This window comes from Tenrec ecaudatus, chromosome 14 (genome assembly GCF_050624435.1).
Source record: "Tenrec ecaudatus isolate mTenEca1 chromosome 14, mTenEca1.hap1, whole genome shotgun sequence".
NCBI classification, from domain to species: domain Eukaryota; kingdom Metazoa; phylum Chordata; class Mammalia; order Afrosoricida; family Tenrecidae; genus Tenrec; species Tenrec ecaudatus.
The window spans coordinates 28,428,375-28,450,744 of record NC_134543.1 but is presented as its reverse complement, the minus strand read 5'-3'; the positions used below and the strand labels follow the sequence as shown (position 1 = coordinate 28,450,744).

Sequence of the window (22,370 nt, the reverse complement as noted above, 5' to 3'; positions counted from 1 at the left end):
CCTCTCCCCCACTATCATGATCCCAATCTGGCTAGACCAGAGCAGGTACACTGGTACAGATAAGAGCTGGAAACACAGGGAATCCAGGACAGATAAACCTTCAGGACCAATAATGAGAGTAGCGATACCAGGAGGGGAATAGGGAAGGTGGGGGGAGAAAGGGGGAACAGATCACAATGATCTGCACATAACCCCGTCCCAGGGGGACAGACAACAGAAAAGTGGGTGAAGGAAGATAGTGGTCTGTGTATGACATGAAAAAATGTATAAATTATCAAGGGTTCCTGAGAGAGGGTGGGTGAGGGGGGGAAATGAGCTGATACCAAGGGCTCAAGTAGAAAGAAATGTTTTGAAAACGATGATGGCAACATATGTACAAATGTGCTTGACACAATGGATATGTATATGGTTGTGATAAGAGCTGTACGATCCTCCCAATAAAATTATCTAAATAATAAAAAGAATAGCATCTGGGGTAAAGGCTTGCCCTCAGACAAGCAGCCACCTAAGTGAGATATCAGTTACGTCCCCTTGGAAGAAGCACACCAGCCTCTGTGATCAAGGATTGGAAATAATAAAATCCAGACCTGAAGGGGGGAATGGTATCAGAGCTTAAATTGTGAACATCGGGTTTATAGAAGGCTATGAATTACACCAAATCCATTTGCAGGGCCCACACATCGATTAAGTCTCCAGGGACTTCCCTCTAAACGTAGTTTAGGGACGTGGCTAGCCTTGTCATCCAAGCATCTTAGCGATGATGACAGATGCCATCAGATTAGAATGTAAGGTCATGTAATCTCCCTTTGACCCAGTGTAAAGTTGCTTCTGCTTTTTATATTTTCTGCTCTCTTTTTGACGGAGGTTTTTCTGTGTTTTGTCTAGCCATTTTTGTGTGCTTCCTGTTTGTGTTTTGTATGAGGTTCTATATGTGGAACCCAGGAGAGGCAATCTGTAGAGACAGTGCCTGCATGAATAATTCCCTAAGCATATGAGGGGGGAATAGGGGAGAAATGGGGCGCTCACAGCAATGAGAACAAGAAGAATATATTCTGAAACTGAGTGTGGGGCTGACTGCACAACACTTCTTAATGTGATTGAGCAATTGAAGTGAATGATGTATGAAGTCTATGCTGGCAAACTATTTTTTTAAAAATCCATCTTTCCCCAGTGGTTTGCCATGCTGTATGGATCATATTCTAGAGTTCCCGTTTGTTCTCGTTAGTCTTCCGCCATAGTTTGTCTGTCTGTTCAGATGCCAGAGCCACACTGTCTTCTTCATCGAACATAGCACTGATCTTTAGTGTTAACCGAGAACGACTTTGAAATGTAGGGTCCCATATATTGGTGACAATCAATCTCTCTCTCACACACACGCACGCACCCACACAAACACACACACACACACACCACTCTCTTTTTCATAGAACATAGCACTGATCTTTAGTGTTAAAGATGACTTTGAAATGTAGGGTCCCATATATTGGTGAGAATCACACACACACACACACACACACACACACACCACACTCACAACCCCTGGACTGAATTGTAACCTGTCAACATCCCTAATACACCCCACAGTCATGAGTATTGTCCGTGAGTTCCATGTGGCCACTGTCATGACTTGGAGAACCCAGGAGAGAAGCAGAAAGCACTGTTGGAGGGAAAGAAGGCTGGAGGCTTGGAGGCATGTCTGGCCTGTACCTCGGAGGCCTTGACCTTGGGTCTGTGCTGAGTTAGGTCTTCCTTCACACGCCACCCCCATGTCTTTGTTTTTTAGATCGCCTCCCATCCCTTTTCCAAATAGGAAGCTTGTTAGGGCCAAGAGGAGCTGGCCCCGAGGCAAAGAGAAACACTTTCAACAGAACGAGGACCAGAGGAGAGAGGGCACGGCTGAAGACGTGCCCCGTCACTCTTGGCAAACATGACTCCTACGATGTGCAGGGTGCCCGAGGCAGGGCCAGGAGGCAGGATGTGCTGCCTGCTTGCCGGCCCTGACACTCGAGTTAGGGAGGAGGTCAGGCACCTCGTATGTGAGAAGCAGACAGAGTAACAGCATGGGCCGCAGCGGCCACGGGCAGTCAGAGGACAGGACTGGAGGAGTCAAGCCGGGCCAAGAGGCTGGCGAGGAAAGCGTTTCCGCCCCGGAACTAGTAGGCTTAGGTTCTCTGCGGATGGTCGCCACTCAGGTTGTTGTTGTCATAGGGTTCATCAAGTTGGTTCTGACCCATAGCTCCCCTAGGAGCACAGACAAAGCCCTGCCCCGCCTGCACCATCCTCACAATCGGTCCTATGCGTGAGCCCATTGTTGCAGCCAGTGGTTCAGTCCATGTCATCCTCTTTGTCCCTGCCCCTCTGTTTTACCAAGCATGATGTCCTTCTCCAAGGACCGGACTCTCCTGACATGTCCAAAGTATGTAAGGCAGCCTGTCACCCTCCTTGCCTCTCAGGAGCATTCTGGCCGTACTTCTTCCAAGATAGATCGACTTCTCCTTTTAGCAGCCCCTGGCCCTTTGAGTATTCTTCACCGGCACCACGGTTCAAATGCATCGATTCCTCTTCAGTCTTCCTTAGGCCAGTCTGGGCAGGGCAGGTAGTCCACCCAGCAAAATGGTGTGCTCAGCTCAGACTCCCTTTGGGTGATGACCATGGCCCTCCGTGTGAGGCGCCAGGTATTGTATGTGACGCCCGAGCAGGAGTTCCCATCCGGGAGGGGGTGCCCTCCACAAGGGGGGTGAGAAGAAAGCGCGGCTCGCGGAGGTCTGCGCTCAGCTGTGTCCAGGGGGCAGCGGAGGAGCTTGTGCTGGACCTGTTTGTGGTGCTCATAGCCAAGGAGAGACGTCTGCCCCAAAGAGAAGAGCCGAGCCAAGTGGGTTTCAACCACCTCGGGCTGGAGATGGAGGGGCCAGAGCCCCAATGCTCACCCCTGCACCACAGGAAAGGCCTAGTGAATTCTTGAGGGTCCCAGTAGCCAGGACCACCCCCTGGTCCCATCTCCCAGCACCCAACTCCGAGCTATCCCACGGATTCCATCTTGGAGTCCCGTTGCCCTTGGCCGTGAAGTCGCCTGTAGATGGGGTGCTTGCTGTGGGTGGTCATGGGGGATAGGGCTGAGGGCGAGGGAAGCAGACTTGGTAAAGAGAGGAAGGGAAGGTAGTCCAGTTAAGTTTTGTCTCAAAGTGTGTGTTTGGGGGTTTGTCCCTGCATTGATCTGCAAGGGAATGAGGCGAGTAACGGCCCCTCGGGGACTTTCAGGACTTTGCTCTCAATGTCAGCCGTCATCTCCAATCGCCCTCTCCCTCCCAGCCATTAATTCTTGCCCAGGATCAGGGGGACTTGTCCATCTATCACTCCTAATTGACACTAAATGATCTGTCAGTTTATTGATGAACGGCAGGAGTGGAATTGTCACAATATATTTTACTTTCTAACAACTCCTCCTGACAATTTTACCTTGTCCATCTCGCTCTCCTCACATAAATCTCCATTGGCCGCTCGTTCCTTCTCTTGGGCCGTTCTGGTGCCAGCCATTTCCACACCACCCGCACGCCTCAAGGACATCAAGATGGCGGCGACGGAGCAGCTGTGTGCAAGTCTTGAGGTTCCCCCGCCCCCCCCCCCCGTCTCTCTCTCTCTCTCTAATGGCACACATGTTCCAAGAATACTAAAGGGCTTCTGTCCTCTCCCTCTGTCATTGCCATGCCAAGCCTCTTGACCTTCCAGTAGTCCATGCTTATTAGGCTACAACCTTGTGAAAGATGAAATCTCACAGAGGCCAGGACGACTGGCTCGGTAAGCACAGTTGCAAACATGCTTTGTCACTGTGAGCCAGATTGGCTATAGGCTGGCCACCCCCACAGAAGGCAGCCTCTTACCAAGGTGTCATACGGGCTCTGTTGGCTGGAACTGCCCAACTGGTGTGCTCAGGGCCACACTGCTGACCACACGCATGTCAAGACATGGCGCCTTCCGCCCCTGGGTCCACTGGGTTGGACTTAGTCCTGCCAGGGCCCCCTGATGGGTCACTCGTAACCATAAGCATCCTCATTTGCCTACCCTTGTTTGACATTCCAATGTTAGATTTTGTAGTGCTCTGTATCTTGAACAAATATTTAGCAAAGCACTAGATGAGACATGACAAAAGTGTCTAGTCATTTCGCCTGAGGGAACTGCCTTCATTCTCTGTGCATCAAGGGTAAGGCTATGAAGAAGGGCATGGGTCTCTTCCATTCCTCCTTGTTGAGGATACTTTTTTTTAAAACTGTGAAGTACTGTATTTGTATAGAGTGTAGCCATCCTACCATCATCATGTCTATCACATTAATCATAGTTCCTTAACCTTGTCCAATATCCAGGCCACATTATTTCAAAGATGTCTTTTCAGCAGTTGAATTGTTCAGCCCAAGGTCCACATGTTGCACTGAATTGTTTTGTGTCTTGAGTCTCTCATTGTCAGTAACCATCTTCCTCTCAGTCCCAGGCCATTGATGATGATTATTTGTTAACTAGGCCATTGGTCTTGAAGTGCGTCCTCATTGTAGACGTGGCCCATTGCCTCCTAGACGTGGCATTTTTAACTTGTCCTCCTGGCTTGCCCTCGCCCCCGCCCCCCTCCCATGTTCCCTGAAAAAGCAGTCGTTAGATCTAGAAGCTGGATTCTGTCCAGGCTCACCTTTGGGGCAGGAAGAGCTGGGGCTGGGAATGTGTGCACATCCTGCTGCAGTGCCTCCAGAGGCACTTTATGGGACGCTGCGAGTGACCAGTGGGTCCAGGGCTGTGAGCCCTGACATATAGTCGCACCCAGCTCACGGAAGGGCTCCAGCCCCCACTGGGGACTACTGCCTAGAGCTGTGCTGCTGTCGTCTGATGCATAGCGACCGTCCGAATAACAGAAGGAAACGCTGCCCAGGCCCACGCCGTCCTCACAGCTGTTCTCCGGGGCGAGCCTGTGCTGCAGCCACTGTGTCAATCATCTGGTCACGGCCTTCCTCTTTTCACTGCCCTTCACCAAGCGTGGTGTCTTTCTCCAGGACCTGACCTCGCTGACAACTGTCCAAGGTGCGTGAGCTGAAGCCTCACCATCTTTGCCTCTAAGGGGAATTCTGGTCATACTCCTTCCAAAGGATGCGACATGACGATTACCACAGCTTCACCTGTGACCGGAACATCTTTATAAAAGAACTTTCTCCCATCAGCTGTTGGAGATCCTGAAATAAATAAAACATGAATCTTATCTGTTTTCCCTTTCGGGTGGGGGGGGGCGGTGAGAGAGAAACTTCTCAAACCTGGAGGAAAGTTGCCGGAATATCGCAACGAGGGCCTGTAGCCGCTTCCCCTAGGATCACCATGTAACTACAGTTAGCTCTTCCATCATTTGCCAGTATTTTGGTCTGGCTTTGAATTTTTAACTAAACCACTGGAGAGCTGACTGCAGCTGCCTTTGTAGAAGGCATTACTGTGCAAGGGATTGTGGTCTATTTTTCTTGCCGCTCGATCAGTAACTATTTTGGACATTTCTTAAAGAGCACCAGTCACTTAAAGGGTTTAAACATATATGAGCCCCAGAGAAGTAAACGCATTTGACCCCTCTCTCCAGAGTTTGATCAATAAGCACAAAGCCATACTGGAAGGATTGAGGTTTTATTTTCTGCATGTTCTACGTGCGTGACCTCAGACAAGGCAGGATTGGTTCGGTGTGGCCAGCAGCCCTGAGTGCCCCGGTGAAGAGTTATTTGGCCCTCAGGGAGAGAGGCCATGTATCAGAGACGGGTGCCACACACGGGTGAAGCAGATGGGATGGTCGGATATGAGAACATTGAGAAGGGCCAAGGTCGGTAACTGCAAGAACCTCTGAGGACTGACCCCAGGGCTCACACATGCACTGTCTGCACTCTGCGGCCTTTGGAAGAGCTCCTGTGAGCCCCATCTCTGCAGTCACGCTCTTCTGCCGACATACATGTTTCCTCCCCAAGGCTTTCAAGATTGGTGAGCTGAGACAAGAGAAGGGCCAAGTAACCGGTGTATTTTTTATTTTTGTTAGCTCTTGTCCGGTCATGGGATCGGGCCATTGTGATACACAGGGTTTCCACCAGCTGTTTCCAAAGCCAGATGGCCGGACCCTGAAGGGTGTTTGTTCTGTGTCGGTTCCCCAGAGTGAGCCATTGCTTTGCTTCCGGCTTCTTTTCCGGGCAGGGACAGAAAGATGGTAGCGGAAGCCCTGGACACTCTTCAATATGAGGAACTTGGAAAACTTGGTGTTTTGCAAACTGGAATTGATTGGCAGTACTCATTGCTAGAAACCATGCTTTTGGTAGGATTGGTGCAATCACGGCCTTCCGTGCCGTGTACTGTGGAGTACCTAATGCAAAATAAGCACCTTCAGTGAAGTAGGGAAAACGTTGGAGTATGTCAAACTCATTGTATCCTTAGGCTTTTTCCTGTCTTCAAACTCTTGTATGATGTTGGCCAATTTCTCTGTTTGCCTTGGTTTCTGGTAGGTGGGGGGTGTGCGAGAATCATTGGGGAGTGTCATAGCAGACAGTATATTGGCAAGGTAATTTCCCATTCAGCTCCTGAAGCATGTATAGAATGGTCAAGTGCTTCCTGGAAGTCAGCATTCAGGGCCATACGTCAAGTTAAGCTTGTGTCTGTTCTGTGTGTGCTCCAGACACACACACACACACACACACACACACACACACACACACACACCACCACCACCACCACCACCATCCCCACCCATCCCCCTCCGGTTTGGCTTTGTTACATGGACCCCTTCCTTGTAACAGCATGTAGCCTGCTTTTTCGTGGAGTGGAGTCTGCTGGACCCTCCAGCGCACCCTCAGGTGAAAAGGGGCACCATTTCCTGCAGAGGCTGAGGAGAGACAGATGACTGAAGGCAGAGGCAGCACATACTCGCAGCGCCTCTCATTGTCTACGTCCATGCCGTCTTGTGGGAGAACAGAACCGAGTGGTTTGGGCTTCTACTTCTTTTTAAGTAAACGATTACATATAATTCGGAATTCCAAAGATCCAGAAGGCTGGGCTCTAAAATGCAAGCCTCTCTCTTCCTCACTGCTCTGCCCCCGGCCCCCAGGGTCCCTTCCTGGGGGCAACTGTTGCTGATGAACTTTCTGTTTTCTTCTAAAGAGTCTTTCTGCTCTTACCAAACCAATCCGATAGAGGTTTGTCTTTACACACACACGGGCACAAGCGGTGTCATAGCCATTCTGCACTCTTGTTTTATTACTTAAAAATACTTCTGGTGGTCTGTCTGGGTCACCGCAGGTAGAACGACCTCACTGTTTAAGGGACGCATTGCTCGTGCTGTCAAGCTGGTTCCCACGCACACGCACACTCGAAGGAAACGCTGCCGGGCCCTGCACCAGCCTCACGATCGCTGTTACATTTGAACCCATAGTTGCAGCCACTGGCTCAATCCATCTCATGGAGGGTCTTTTTCTTATTCGCTGACCCTTGGCTTGAGCAAGCATGGTGTTCTTCTCCAGGGACTGGTCTCTGCTTTGTAACAGGTCCACAAGTACCTGGGGCGAAGTCTCACCATCTTTGCTTCTAAGGAGAATTTTGCCTAGGCTTCTTCCAAGACAGATTTATTTGTTCTTCCACCACGGCCCTTCCCGTGCCCCATAATATATTCAATATCCTTTTGGAAGCAAGTATCATAGATAGGCTGTGTATAGTAGATCCATGCCACCGACTACAGGAGAGGCTTGAAATGGTCATCAGCCTGTTTGCCCACTGAGCGTTTTGGGGGGCACAACGACTCTGCTCCCACATATCCCCACTTGGGCTGGCATGGCGGGTTTGCTTCAGAGCAAGCAGAGGTGATCTGGGTTATATTGATTGCGGTTGAGGACCCTGGATGTCTTGTCTCGTGTCACAAAACCAATTTACATATGCAAATGAGCAGAGATGAAATAATTGGACTCTTGTAGTTCTGTCAAGGGTTTCCCCAATGGAGGGTGATGGCAGTCTGTTCCCCTACGTCCCATGTGCAGGAGCCCTTGGATGCTTCCCTTCAGCAGAGCTGTTTCCTGACAAGTGGTCCCCAGCTGTCCTCCCCCAGAGCAGAGGCAGGGTGAGCACCGGCCCTATTTGGAGATGTGCGTTTAGCCTGTGCACCTGGGGAGGATGGTGGAGCCCAGAGACCATCCATGCGGGGGCATCCACAGAACTACTTCCGAATCACCAGTGCGGAGGGTTGCCAAAAATCCAGGCCTCCAGCCTTTCCCGACAAGCTACTCTTGATTCTCATTTCATTCTTCAAATCCCAAGTGATTCGAGACAGGCGCTCAGCGCGCCCTGCGGAGGCCTTGGCGTGGGACCCTTTACAGTGTCTGGTTTTGCAGATCAGAAAATTCTCCTGGGCCCCGAGCTGGTTATTTTGTGGAGCCAGGGATAGGACTGTCAAGTAGCACGGTCTCCAAGGGTCAAGAAGAAATGAGAGGCCTTCAGGAGCAGGCTGTCTTAGTTATTTAGCCCTACTAGGACACACACACCACAGGGGGGTGGCTTGGACACACAGACAGTTTTCTTTCCAGGCACCAACTCTAGAGCAAGACTTTCTGTGCTGGCTCCGGGGGAAGGTTCGCGTCTCGTTTCAACATAGGTGGGCCTGGCGATCTGTGCAGCGCCCCGTGCGTCTTGCCTTCCCCTGAGTCTAGGCCCTTCCCTGCACAGGGACTCCGGGTCCAGAGGGTGCACTCTGCTGGCAGCTCTGTTTACCTGACAGCGCTCAGGTCCCTCTGCTCCACTCTCCTTTGGTCTCTTGTAAGATCAAAAGTGATGCAGCCCACGTCCCAGGGAGACCCCTTACGTGAACCAGAGAGTGGGGGTTGCACCCCGCCTTTATCCGCTTACAGCTGCTTGGCTGATCCCATCAGGCCTCACTACAGGCCCTACTTCATCATTACATAGCACCACACCAACGAGAATCTGCCCCAGCCAAGTGGACACAGATTTGGGGGGGACACAATTGAATCCATGGCCTAGCTCTTCCATAGCCACAGCTGAAAAGCACATCTCCTTATTGAAGATCCCTTTGTGTCTCTGGATTGCCGTACAGTAGGTCTTAAGGCCAGAAAGAACCTTAGAGCCAGACTCTTTCCCATTCCAGGGTGGCCCAGGGTCTGCTAGAACCCCTCCATGTCCCCATGGACTTCCCCCTCTGTTTTAAAGAAGAGCTGTGCATGCACCCCTTTAGTGTGAAGCTTCCTGCCAGACCACCACGTCCTCCACCCCGAGTTCCCTCTCTCTAAGTAGCTGCTGGAACAGGCCGCTGGTGTCATGGATGCACTAAGGGAAAGCTCTGGGTTTTTACATAAGATGGATCATAGTAAGTGTGTTCTGCACCATCTGTACTTTTTATTTCCCAGTCAAAAATACATCCAGGAGATCACTTAATGCCTAGAGATGCCCCTCATCCTCTTTCCACAGGCTGCATTAATAATCCATGGTCTGGACACACTAGTGTCCCTACGAGTAGTCTTTTAGAGTATTTCTAGTGTGGGGGCCATTAACTCTCCTGATTTTTTTTTTCTTTTGAGCAGCTGTAGTCTTTAGGAATTTGCAACTTCACCCTCTGATCCAGATTGAGCCTTCGGGGGCTATGCGGCAGAGCACGTTCGTAGACCACATGTGTGTCTTGCCAAGTCTTTTTGTTGCGTGGATGAGAAAAACTTGGGGGCAGAGAAATGCCTTCGTTTGGGGTTTGAGTGGTGACTTCATCTCTCCTGGAAGCCCAGCACACTTCCACGCGTCTCACCCTGGTACTGACACCACCACACCACCCCGCCCCTCTGCCCCTCATGCCCCAGCACACTGGTGCCACGCCTTACCACGTGTCTGCCCCTCATGCCACACCACAACTCCGTAAAATGGAGAGAGCAGGCTCTTCTTGGGACACCTTCTGCTTCTCCCAAGGGTGTTAATGTTCTACCTTCCTCTCAGCAGTCTTGCTTTTTTCTCTGTTGCTCTTGCTCAGCCATCCCTTCTTGCAAGCATATGGGAAACAGCGTTCATTGCTTTCTCCCACGGTGGTTGTGAGGGGCCACCGAGTACACCTCCGCTCATGGCGACTTCTGTACAACAGAGTGAAATTCTGCTGTCCTGCACCATTGCAGCCCTGTGACATCCAGTGCACCGAGGGCCTCACAGGGGTCGGCTGCGTCTCCAAACGGTGTGTCACCTTCCACCCCTAGTGACTGATCTCTCCTGCTGACATGTGACTTGGACAATCTCCGTGGTGGTCTGTAGGCTTCTCTTTGGCCAATTGGTGGAGGTAGGTTTGACAGGCCTTCTTCGTCTGTGAACACGCGACTTTAGCCCCGAGTCTGGAAGCTCTGTTGAGATCGGCCTACCTTGAGGGACATGCTGGTAGTTGAAATACCATTGGCGTAGCTTCCAGAGTCATGGCAATATGCAAACCCCCACCGAACAACAAACTGACAGACAGTGGCCATCGAGTCAATTCCAACTCAGGGTGGCCCAGTAACGCAGGGCGGAACTGTGCCGTGGGTTTCCAAGACTGTACCGCTTTACAGGAGTAGAACGCTTATCTGTGTGGATCACAACTCAAGGAAAATCACAATTCTCACACCTGGACCAGTAGGTAACAGTGCGATAAACGGAGAAAAGATGAAAGTGGTTAGAGGATTTTGTCTTGCTTGAATCCACACTCAACGCCCATGGAAGCAGCAGGCAAGAGACCAAACAGGACTTCTCTAAAATTTTGAAAAGCAAGCATGTTCCCTTGAGGACTAAGGGGCTCCGGATCCCAAATACCAAACGTGGTATTTTCAGTTGCCTCCTATGCATGTGGAAGTTGGGCATTAAATAAGGAAAATCAAAGTAGAATAATTACATTTGAATTAGGAGGCTAGCAAAGAAGACGGGAAGTACCACGGACTACTAAAAGAACAAACAAGTCTGTCTTGGAAGAAGTACAGCCAGAGTGCCCCTGGAGGCTTCATCTTACACCCACTGGACATGGTGTCAGGAGAGACCAGTCCCTGGAGAAGGCCATCATGCTTGGGAAAGCAGAGGGGCAGCGAAGAAGAGGCAGGCCCTCCACCAGGATTAACGCGGTGGCTGCGACAGTGAAGCACAAGCCTGAGAACGAGTGTGGGGTTGGCACGGGCCGGCGGTGTTTCTTTCTGTGGTACACGAGGTCTCTGTGAGTCGGAAGTGACTCGCCAGCCCCTGCCAATAACAACAGCAATGCCTCCTCTTCCTCCCTCTTACTTAACCTGGCCTCCTGCTTTCTGCGGCTGGAGGAAGTTTTCAGGGCTTGTATCTTCCGCTTCCCAGGAAGCTGGAAGCGCCTTCAGCGAGATGGACGGACACAGTGGCCTCCAGCGTCCCAACAATGGTCAGGGTGGTGCAGGCCCGCCCGGGTCGTCCATGGCACTCTGTTGTATGTAGGGGGCTGCCAGTCAGAACCGATTTGACGGCCCCTAACAGCAGCAGCAGTAAGGGTTAAATTAATCTTCATTCACTTCATCCATATCAACTTCCCTACAGATTGGAATCTCTTGGAGATTCTACACATCACATGTATGTGTATAACATGTCTGTACACAAACTGGAATGTATTTGAGATATGTGTGCGCACGTACAAAAGCACATGGGAACACACGTGTACACCGTATGACATGGCTTCTGTACTGGGCACTGTGCTCCATGGGACTGTCTTACTCTATCCTCAAAACAACACCGCAAGAGCTGGGTGTGTGGCCAGATGCCCACGCTACAGGCAGGGAGGCAGACGTTCAGAAAGACCGAGTAGCTTGCTCTAAGTCACACAGCCTGGATACGGAGCCCAGGCCAGCCTAGCAGCACTTTGCTGCCAACCCTGTGATGCCCCTTGGCGTAGAGTGCCTGCATGTGCCACGGCCTCTGCAGCTGGTCCGTGAGGATCTCCTACAGCTCTCCCTGTGGAAACAGCAGTCGGGGGGTGGGGGGGGGGGTAGTGGGAGACCTAAGGTCCCCGGAGCCTCTGCGACCTGTTTGCAGAGCTGTGTTTCAGCAGTGGCCTGACCCAGGAGAAGCTGAGGGCAAGGGAGGCAGCAGCCAGGGCCATGCCAGCTCTGCCATTAAAGGGCTCAATTAGACTAGTCATTAAGTTCAATTAGGCATCAGGAGTGATCGTTCCTTCTAACCCTGCAGTGCCCTCCAAGAACTGGACCCATTCCCAGGCAGCCTGCTCCGGAGTGGGTACTAGTTACAGGTGCCCTCACAGCCGCCCGTGGTGTGGGGGCCGTGACTCCATTGCTAGGCTAAGGGTACAGTCACCCAAGAGGCTCTGTGGCCAAAGGGACGCCTCCCGGAGACCATGAAACACCGTTGAGCACCTGGCTTCTCCTGAACCCACCTCTGTGGGTAGGACCACCCTTTGCCCACGCAGGATGGCAGCCTGGTGCCAGGCCCCCTTTGCCAGTCACTGGCCATGGAGCAAGTCATGTGGTCGCTGTGGGCTGTGGTGGTGTCATTTGTAAAACAAGGGGCTTGGCTGGCACAATCCCAGCGGCCATTCCCATAGGGCACCATCCTCCTCGGAAGTCTCAAATATACAAGTCTTGAGCCCTGGTCGTGCAGAGGTTACACAAGCTTACTGCAAGGTCAGCAGTTCGAGACTCCCAGCTTTCCCATGGGAGAACACTGAGATTTTCTATTCCAGGAAAGACGCACAGCCACGGAAAGTAGGTCTACTCCATCCTGTGAGTCAGAATTGACTCGATGGCACTGAGTTTGGTTTGGACTTGGGAGGTTAGAAAGTTGAAGAACAAGATTTCTCTTCACCAAAGGAGGCCATTGCCAGGAAGTGGGCGGCGGGCACTAGTGGAGCTGCAGAGGGTAGGGAGCTGGGGGTGAGACGTGAGAGGCCACCTGCACCACTGGCTCGACACCCTCGGGCTCTGTCTCAGCGGCCACCCTCTGCAACTCACAACACGTGTTTGGGAGCTTCCCACTGCTGCTCGGAGGCAGTGCATTTTGTCCGGGCGGTCCCTGGACATGCAGTAGCTGGCAGACACTGAGTGAGGCGGGGCAAGTGTGCGGAATGAGACCAGGGCTTGGTATGGGGACACGGGGCCAGGCTGGTGAGGAGAGAAGGGCCTCCGTGCAAGGCTTCATCTCCAGGCACACACATAATTACGTGGGGAGCATGGAGCCACTGAAGTGTTGGTAGACGTCTGTCCAGCCTTGCCAGGGACACAGTACCACCCATCTCTCGGGTGTCTTTGTGACGTGACGTCACCTTAGGCTGTTGGCAGATGTTACAAGAAACCTCTTCTTTCCACCGCAGGGCCCACTCCCTAAGCTCCATTCTTTGAGGAGTGCTCTCTGTCTCGCTGGGCCAGTGGTGGAGAGAGTCTCCTGCCTCCCACCCCTCCCTCGCACCCCAAGATTGACACCTTTACCTTTGGCCAAGCAAAAACAAAAAGAACGCAGGGCCATTGAGTGGATGCGTAGCCCCATGAGTTTCCGAGTAGAGCGCCCCGTCTTTCTCCAGTGGGGCTGCGGGTGGGTGCATACTGTTGACCTTGCAGTCAGCAGCCCAATGGGTAACCACGACGCCACCAGGTTTTTCTCTTCCTCGGGCAGGTGACGGTCAAGTAGCTCATTTGTACTCACAACATTTCAAATCATCGCTTTTTCTGCAGCCACCGCAGATGACGGGCAACTCGTTAGGCTCAGGGGGAGGCCCTGGGTAGTGGAATTGGTAAGCACCTGGCTACTTACTAGGAAGTTCAAATCCATCGAGAATCACCTCAGAAGACTGGTGAGCTATTCCCCAAAGGTCAACAAACCAAAACACCCCCCTGCCCCCCAAAAAACAGACCCATTGCCATCAAGTCCGTTTCAACTCAGCCCTATAGGACAGGGCAGACCTGCCGCTGTGCATTTCTGAGATGGTCACTGTTTATGGGACTGGAGAGCCTCGTCATCCTCCCCCCCCCCCCAGCACTTAGTGGTTTCAACTGCTGACCTTGACGTTGTGGCCCAGTGTGTAACCACCATGCCATCAGTGGGCCCATCAAAAGGTGACAGCCGTTGAAAATCCAACAGCAGTTCTCCTCCAAAAGCCCTGGGGTGGCTGTGAGTCGGAATCCACCAGCTAGCAACTGTCAGTCTGTCCGGGAGGCTGGTTGAGTCACAGAGCTGGGCCCAGTGTTGAGTCACAGAGCTGGGCCCAGACCCGAGAAGTCCTGGTGCCCCACCCTTCCAGCTTAGAGAGGGAGAGCAGGAATGCCTGGCGAGGTTATGTCTTCCAGTTAAAAAAAACCCTTAAATATCACCTTGCCTACTGCCCAAGGTCAGACAGCTAATTAGTGTAATAGGAAGTGCCTTTCATTCTGCAGCCAAGCCCACTCTCAGACCTGGAAAGCTGCATGCATTTATCTCAAGTTCATGGAAAGGGCGCACGCGCTCCTACTAGCTGTGCACCGGCAAGTCGGTTACAATAAAACCGTCCTTACTGCCATCCTCCGGGACCCTCACAGAAATAAGATGTTGATCATACGAGGCAATCTTATTGAACAACAACAACAAAAACACTTCAAGGAAGAAAAGTTGTGTCCCCTGAGCCCGCCGAGCAGCTAGAAGCCAGAAGGGGCCGCTGCTGGAGGGCCGCCATTGGTGCAGACACTCCCAACAGAAGCCGGCCCTTGTCCTCGCTTTGATGGCTTCAGACTCGCGGAAATAAAATGCGGCTGTGAACATCACACCTACGTCTTCCCCTTTCTTTTCAGTCCTTTGTGGAGAGGTAGGCAAAGGCAGCTTGGGCGTAGAAGCGGACGCTTGGTGCATGGAGGTACAGGTAGATCTGCACATGACATGGAGCCTCTCACGTGGCCTGAGCGCTCTCAGGCCTAATTGGTCTGTAGCATCGCTCTGAGTTGGGATCACTCCACGGTGGTGCATTTGGTCAGTGATTTTGTCCTCCTGGCCCGTGGGACCCCCGCCCAGGCTGGCTGTCCCTGTGTCTCCTTATTTCCCAGCTGTCTGTGGACCAGAGGCCGCATGTGCAGTGTCAGAGGGAGCCACCAAGGTGAGGCTGCCACAGACATGACATGCTGTACGCCGCCCAGTGGCCTCCCACGCCGGCTGGACATGCCCTCCCTCGGGTGTGAGCCCCTCTTGGCACACCTGACGCTGGGCAAGGCTCAGTGTCTGTATGGAGTTTGAGCTGGGGATCGTGGCTTGCCCAGGGGAGTACAGACAGCAATGGACGAGTGACTGGGAGGAAGTCCTGACAGCGTCTTTCCTTTTCCCACAGCAGATTCTCTCCAGGACAAGGAAAGACCCAGTCCACTCAGGGCTGAGCACTGGTTGAAATAGTGGTTTCCAGAAACACTGATAAAAGTCTCCCCACCCCACCCCACCCCACCCCCACGTCTGGCAGACACGCGACTTTGGCTTGTTGTGTTCACTGCAGCCCACTATACCCCGTCTTTTACAGCCCATTCCCTCCAAATCGCCTTCGCAAGGAGGGCGTCCTGTTTCCAGTAAGTCTCTCATCTCCCCAATGGGCCGGCCGTGGTTGGCAGCTAGTACGTCTTTAATAGAATCCTTGCTAATCTCCATTTTTTAAGGAAGATCAAACCACAGCTTCACATGCTTGGCAAATAGCAGTATCTAACTGATAAAATGAAAGGTTGGGGTTTTATATTGTATGGATTTTGATAATGACCTTCCATTGACGTTGTCAAGTTTCCAAAGGGAGAAGTCAACTTAGTGAAAGCATCAGTAGGCACACAGGCATCAGGTGCCATCCAGTCCTTTGGAACACATAGTGGCTCTACGGACAATGGCACCAAACACTGCTGGTCCTGCCACATCCTCACAGTGGTTGGGTGTCAGCCCATCTTGCCAAGGGTCTTCTCCTTTACTGAGCATGGTGGCCTTTTCCAGGGACTGATCTCTCCTGATAAAATGTTCAAAGTACATGAGACAAAGTCTCATCATCCTTGTTTCTAAGGAGAATTCGGGCAGTACTTCTTCCAAGACAGATTTGCTTGTTATTTTTGACAGTCCATGGTATTTTCAATATTCTTTTCCAGCACTGCAATTCCAATGCATTGATCCTTCTCTGGTCTTCTGTATTCGAGGTTAGCTTTCACATATCTGGAAGGCCATTGAAAACCTCACGGCTTGGCTCAGGTGCTCCATCCTCGTTCTTCAACACCTGAAAGAGGTGCAGCAGGTCTTGTGCAGCAGATTCACCCAATGTCACCTGATGCCTTGACTGCTGCTTCCATGAGCAGAGGACCCAAACAGAATGAAATCCTTGACAACGAGCGTCAGTTTTCCTCCGTTTACCCTGATGTTGTTTACTGGTCCAGGTGTGAGCCTTTGGGTCTTCTTGATAATGAGCTGTCATGCAGAAGGTACACAGAGCAAAGTTGAAGGAGGTGGGCCTGGAAAATGGCAGACTTTGGGAGGCAGTGTCCTAGAGCGAGCCCCCACCCCCACCCCATCCCCAGGGGGCCCCTGGAGTCACTGTCGGGTAAGGGTCGGACTCCTACCTGTGCGGTTGGTGACTCACACCAGCTGCTCTGCAGGAGAAACAGGCTGTCCGCTCCTGCAAAAATTCACAGACTCAGAAGCCCTCACATGGAGGTGCTGTCCGCTGGAACTGACTTGATGGCACTGGGCTCAGGGTGGTTCTGTCCTCCGCCAAACCAACAACAAAAACAACACACCGAACCCACTGCAATTGGGTCGATTCCAAGAATGCCCCCTGGAGCTCCGCGGGCTGTGGTGACGGCGGTGCAGCAGACAGCACAGGTTCCAGACAGTGCCTGAGTCCCAGCCCAACCAGCGTCCCGCTGCCCCTGTGGGTGTCCTGGGCTGTAAACCCTCCTCTTCCCTCTGGACACAGCTGGGGGGTTCAACCCACCGCCCTTTCAGCCATCAGTTGAGCGCTTAACTGGCTGCCGCATTACCAGGACTCCTGATTCTTGGAAATGTCGCTTGAAAAGAAATCAGAACACTGCATTTCTAGCTCCTTGTGTCCCCTGAACCCTGGTGGTCTCAGAGCTGGAGTCAGTGGGAGTTCCTGGTGTGTGCCTCCCCAGCAGCTGTGCTGCCCCGCCCGAGTCCCGTTCCCCTGACCAGCCGCTGCAGGTTCCTGTGCTGGCCTCCGGGCCTTCATTCGGGAAAAGGCTTCCCAACAGCCTTTCTGCTGGCCCCAGGACTGCTCACTTCCACCGGCAGGGCTTGTAGGAGGCCTGCCCCAGATGGCCGGCTCCCCAAGAATACCGGCTCCACACACCCACCTCACTTGACCTCGCAGTGTGGGGCAAAGTGGAACCTGCAGCAGGTGGGGGGGGGGGCTTCCTCTCTAGAGCCAGTTGTCCCTCACTCTGGGCATTAGGTTAGGCCTTCGTTTTCACATCTAGAAAATTCTTCCAGGCACTGGCATGTGGGCCTAAGGAGGTATTAATGTTATTTCTTGAACATTCTTCTCACCACCAGATTGTCAGATCCTAAGCAGGAAAAAATATCCCTGGTCTCTAGGCCTCATGCCTGGTAGATAATTAGTGATTGAATACCTGTTTGCTGATAATGCTCATTTGAGAGAACTAAAATTTTAAATTTTAAGGTTGTTTTCACATGTAAATTTCATGACAGAATGAATATGCAAAGCCTTTATCTGTTCTCTTAGCTCTTTTTAAGGGAAAAACAGTCTGCATACATATTTGCAATATTCTTTCCTGAAAACTAAAGCTTATTAAGAGCTTGAAACAGAACAAAGGTGTTATTTTGAATTTGACCAGCAGGGGGAAGACTTTGCTCAGGAATTGCCTTGTAACCCGCTGGGCTTGTAGAGGACAGGCAGAGACACCTCACAGGTGGATGGTGTTGGCGGAGCTGAGCTGACCTCATTGACCCACCACTCCCGCGTGCCAGAATGTGGGTGTTGGGGAATTCTCCCTTATCCTGGTTACGACCCCTGCAAACATATAGTGGAAGTTAAGCACAGGAATGGCAAGAATTAGGCGCCAAGGGGCAGAGTTCGAGGACCGTGGGAGAGAACTAGACGAGGGGAGATGTGTTGGTCATGGGATAATTTGACCATGAGAAACCCCTGGTCTCCCGAGGTCTGACGGTGTGAGGACATCTGAGGGCAGGGGGACCCTGCGGACTCAGCCTGGGGACAGAGGCGGAATAAGCAACGTTGCCACGGTGATGGGGCGGCTTCTCCACGCCCAGACTGGGTGCTCACTGGGAAGGTTCCTTTGGTGGTCGCACAGCAAATAAAGTAGAGCTGGTAACACTGGATCCTAGGTTTCCAAGCTTATTTTGCCTACCATTCATTTGTTAGAAAAAAATTACTCAGCACCCCACCCCGATTAAAAATGTGTGTACTGTAACCCATAAGCCAGGGTCAAGGGTGGGTGTCTGCTTTTGCAGCCTCCCTGGGATTGTTAACCCCCCACCCCCGCCCCACTGCAGGCAACAGCGTCAGAGGCTCCAGGGACCTCGGCCTCCTGCCCTTTGGGTGAACTGTGGCCTCGAAGATTTTGTAATTAGGAGAAAACGTCGCAAGAAGATGGCGGCATTTTGACTTGTCCAACAGAAGGCCCTTAGGTCGCGGGGCAGCTTTGGCAGCCTTTTTGTTGGGACCCGGAGCCCCTGGTGACTTTGGTCCCTGTGCTGTGAGCCGGGCCACGTGACTCCTTTCTGAGGCTATAGCTCTCCTCTACTCTCCGGCCCAGCAACTTCCTCCCCGGGCAGGTGAGGCATCCGGGGGCCCCCAAATCTGGTCTGTGTTCACCCTGCCCTGCAGCACAGAGGCGAGTCTATGGCCCAGTGTGCACTGTGGCTGCTAAGAGACTTCAAGGACACTTCCCCCCATCTATCCCAGTTATGTCCCCTGCTAAAATAGGTTAACGGCGTCTAATTAACCAGCGAACACTGTCATGCGGCATAAAGATGGCATCCTAGCCTTGGCACTCTCTCTCCATTTAGCTCTCCGCAGCCTTCCACTGAAGCGAGAGGAACATTGTAACCGAGAGGATGGCTACGTCAGGGCTGCCTTGGCCCCCGTGCCCCGACGCCAGGTCGGCAGCAGTGAGACTTTCTACCTGATGGTTGGAGCAAACCCAGGTGCAGGGCTGTCTCTCCCTTCCAGGCCTGCGCTGGGCTAGTTCCCACCTTGCTAGCTCCTCCCACACTGACTCTGGGGCCCTTAGACAGCAAGAGAGCGAGAAAGAGAGAAGGCTGAAGGCTGGGGGAGGGTGGGCGGCTTCACAGGGAAGCATAAGGTGAAAATGACACATGGGGGAGCAGGAGATTCAGCATGTGCAGCTGCAGACATGGGATGCCCCGGCAGGAGGAGCTTGTCGGCCCCTGCCCCATTGTGTCCACTCCATGTCAGGGCAGCCTCAGTGCCGGCGGGCAGGCGGGCGGGAAGGAAGCGGTGGTGAGCGAGACTAGCTCAGCTGCGTGTCAGAATGTCAGCTGCCGTGTTGTGCATAAAAGAGCCGTGCTTAATCACACAGAACAATTAAACCAACAGTAACGCGGCCTGGTCAGGCCTGACCCGATGTCAGCACCACTTCGAGCGGAGACTGTGTCCTTGCCGTGGCGCCAGGTCTCGGTCGTAATGGTCGTAATAGCCTGAGCATTGCAGACTCCCCGCGGGCTCTGAGCTGGACTTGAGCCCAACAGCCAGGGCTTGCGTTCTGCCCCACAGGGTCTCCCTCAGTGTCCTTCCCTGTCTATAGACGGAACACGTTAAATGAGGTAAAATGATAATTCCACAAGAAAAGCTGCTGTGTTCGCATGTGAAGGTGACGCCGTAGTGATCACATCTAAATAAGATTAGCTCCTTCAGTGCCACCCAACAAGCTCAGTGAACGCTAGCCATTACCATCGGTCACCTGACCGTGACAGCTCTGTGGGAGTGCGGGCAGCGTGAAGGAAGGGGCTCCCCTGAGAAAGGATGGTGGGTGCATCACCCCACAGAGGAGACGCTGGACACAGGTGGTACCAACGCTGCCGTGGGAACCAGGAGGGATGGGGTAAGCATGAGCTGCCCACCTGAGCCCGAAGGTGAGGGTCACCGGGCCCTTAACTCAAGAAAGTCCTTGGTTTGGGAATTTGCCGCCCGAAGAAAGCGGCTTCATGGCTGAAATATTCTTAGCAATTTGGAAAGAGCCTTGCAGAGGTGACTCTGATGTCCCCTCTGGCCAAGTCCCTGACCAGGGCAGGCCCATCCCTTGTTGGAAGGGAGGTAGCCAGCATGTCCTTATCCTGTCCTCCTGTCCCCCGAAGGTGAGAGGTGAGGGAGGGATCTCCTCTGTCCCGAGCCAAAGCTTCATTCTGCAAAGCGGCCGGAGCAATCAGCCAGTGATGGAGTAGCTCTTAAAGAGAAACCTGGCATTTAATTAACTCTTCAAAGTGCTGGTTCAGCAACCTCTGTGTTTTACACTTTGAATATTGAACGAGCATCCCTAATCGGAGCTAAACTACTCGGGGCCTGCCCGGGTGGAGAGTGAGAAATCTTAAGTCCGCCCCTCACCTGCTGGGGTTTGGGTTTTAAACTGACACCATGGAGGCCTGTCTTGATTCCAGGATTTCCAGCTCGGGGTTACTCGGGCATGGAGGCTGTGGACCATGGGGGGCCTTGCTTTTCTTCATCTTCTCAGTCTCTGGATTGGCTCTGAGTTCATGAGCACTTCTTAGAAGAAAGTAGGCATCTAAGCGGGATAAAACCCACCCACTCATAACAGCCCTGTGAGCTGGGACCTCCTGAGAGCCTCTGAGACTGTGACTATTGATGGGAACAGACAGCCTCATCTTTCTCCCACTGAGCTGCAGGTGGGTTTTGAACTACTGACCTTGTGGTTAGCCGCCTGGCGCTTCAACCTCTGTGCCACCAGGAAAGCTAAGGGAAATCAGTTTCCGTTTTGGTGCATAGCAACTGGGGTTCTCAGCCTAATACTCAAGATAAGGTTCAGGACCATGATTCTCATACAGCTCCAGTCCCATTTCCGGACATTACTGACTCTTGGGTGGTGGGATGGGGCCCAGGCACTGCACATGGGAAAGCCTCCCAGGTGTGATGCATTTCCCCCATCAGTTTAAAGGGCTATCTCCAGCTCGCTCCCTGTGCTGCCTGGTGCCTGCCTTCCCTGTAGAAAGGCGGGGGGGTACTGTGTGTACAGCAACTCTGAGAGCCGTCTGGGTGCCCTAGGGACACTGGGAAATCAGCCAAGACCCCCTCTGGGTGGCAGGTGTGGTGATTTGAGATAGCCAAGCCTTGTGCACTCTAGGCTCGGCCTCGCCACTCACCAGCTCTGTGGTCTGGCTGAAGGGGCCTCTGCAGAATGTCTCCCCATCCAGACAATGGTAACCCCTGGCATAACGTGGGCGGCCGTCTCGGGTTGTCAAGTGCTCTCTCTGGGTAAGGCTCTCAGACTAAGCAGAATCAGCCGGATACCAGTGAGGTCCTCAGATTGCCGCTGAGGCTGCGCCAGGTCGCATGGACTGCAGCAACCTCAGCGCCCCATAACTTAAGAGAGAATTATGTCTTGAGGAAAGAGATCTCCCAGGTCCCAAAATTCAGCCTTGGCCCCTGTGCAGGCAGGACCTCCGCCCCCAGTCCTCAGGGCTGTCGCAGACGCTGGTGTTTAGGCTATGAGCCTTCTCCCTTCCTCCCCACTCCTGCTCAGTCTCCATAGTCTGCCCTTTAAGAATCAAGAACTGCAGCTTGGTGGATCACCATAGCTAATGGTGACGGCAAGGTTGGGGGGTTCATGTCCACCTAGTGGTGTCTTGGAAGAAAGGCCTGGTGACCTGCTGTCAAAAGACCACAGCCTTGAAAACCCAGCATAGTCCTGCTCTGCACACGCGGGGTGGCCACCTGTAGAACGGACTCGGCCGCCCTGGGTTTGGGTTTGTTCTTCAAACTTTACGTGGTCTCTTCTCTCCCACTCCCCGAATATGCAGCAGTGTATTGGAGGGACTGCAGAGCAGTCTGCCTGAACTTGGCTTTCTTCCCCAGGGTACCCTGGCAGAGAGCGGAGGGCAGTTACTCTGATGCCCCTCTTCCCAGCAGGGGGTGTGAGCCAGCCCTGTGGGGCTCCTTCTTGTGGGCCCTGGTTCCTGGCCGCTCTGACTGTGCCACCTCCCTCATTCCTGTTTATCATGGCAATGGGTTTCTGATGGAAAAGATTTAAAATTGTGGTGGCGGTGCGGACATACCCCCCCAAGTACCCCGCAGCACGCAGCAGTGACCCACATATTGCCAGTCTTATTTACAAGCCTTCAGATCCATTATCATTGGTGGCCTGGCTGGGTTAGAATTACCTGGGCGCGCATTTTAAATGCCCTGC

The 22,370-nt window shown here is 52.7% G+C and overlaps 1 protein-coding gene across 1 annotated transcript in view; it reads left to right on the top strand.

The window, feature by feature from the left end:
- Nucleotides 1–22,370, top strand: part of IFT43 (intraflagellar transport 43) — a 106,166-nt gene that overhangs the window by 54,840 nt on the left and 28,956 nt on the right. The window lies entirely within an intron of this gene.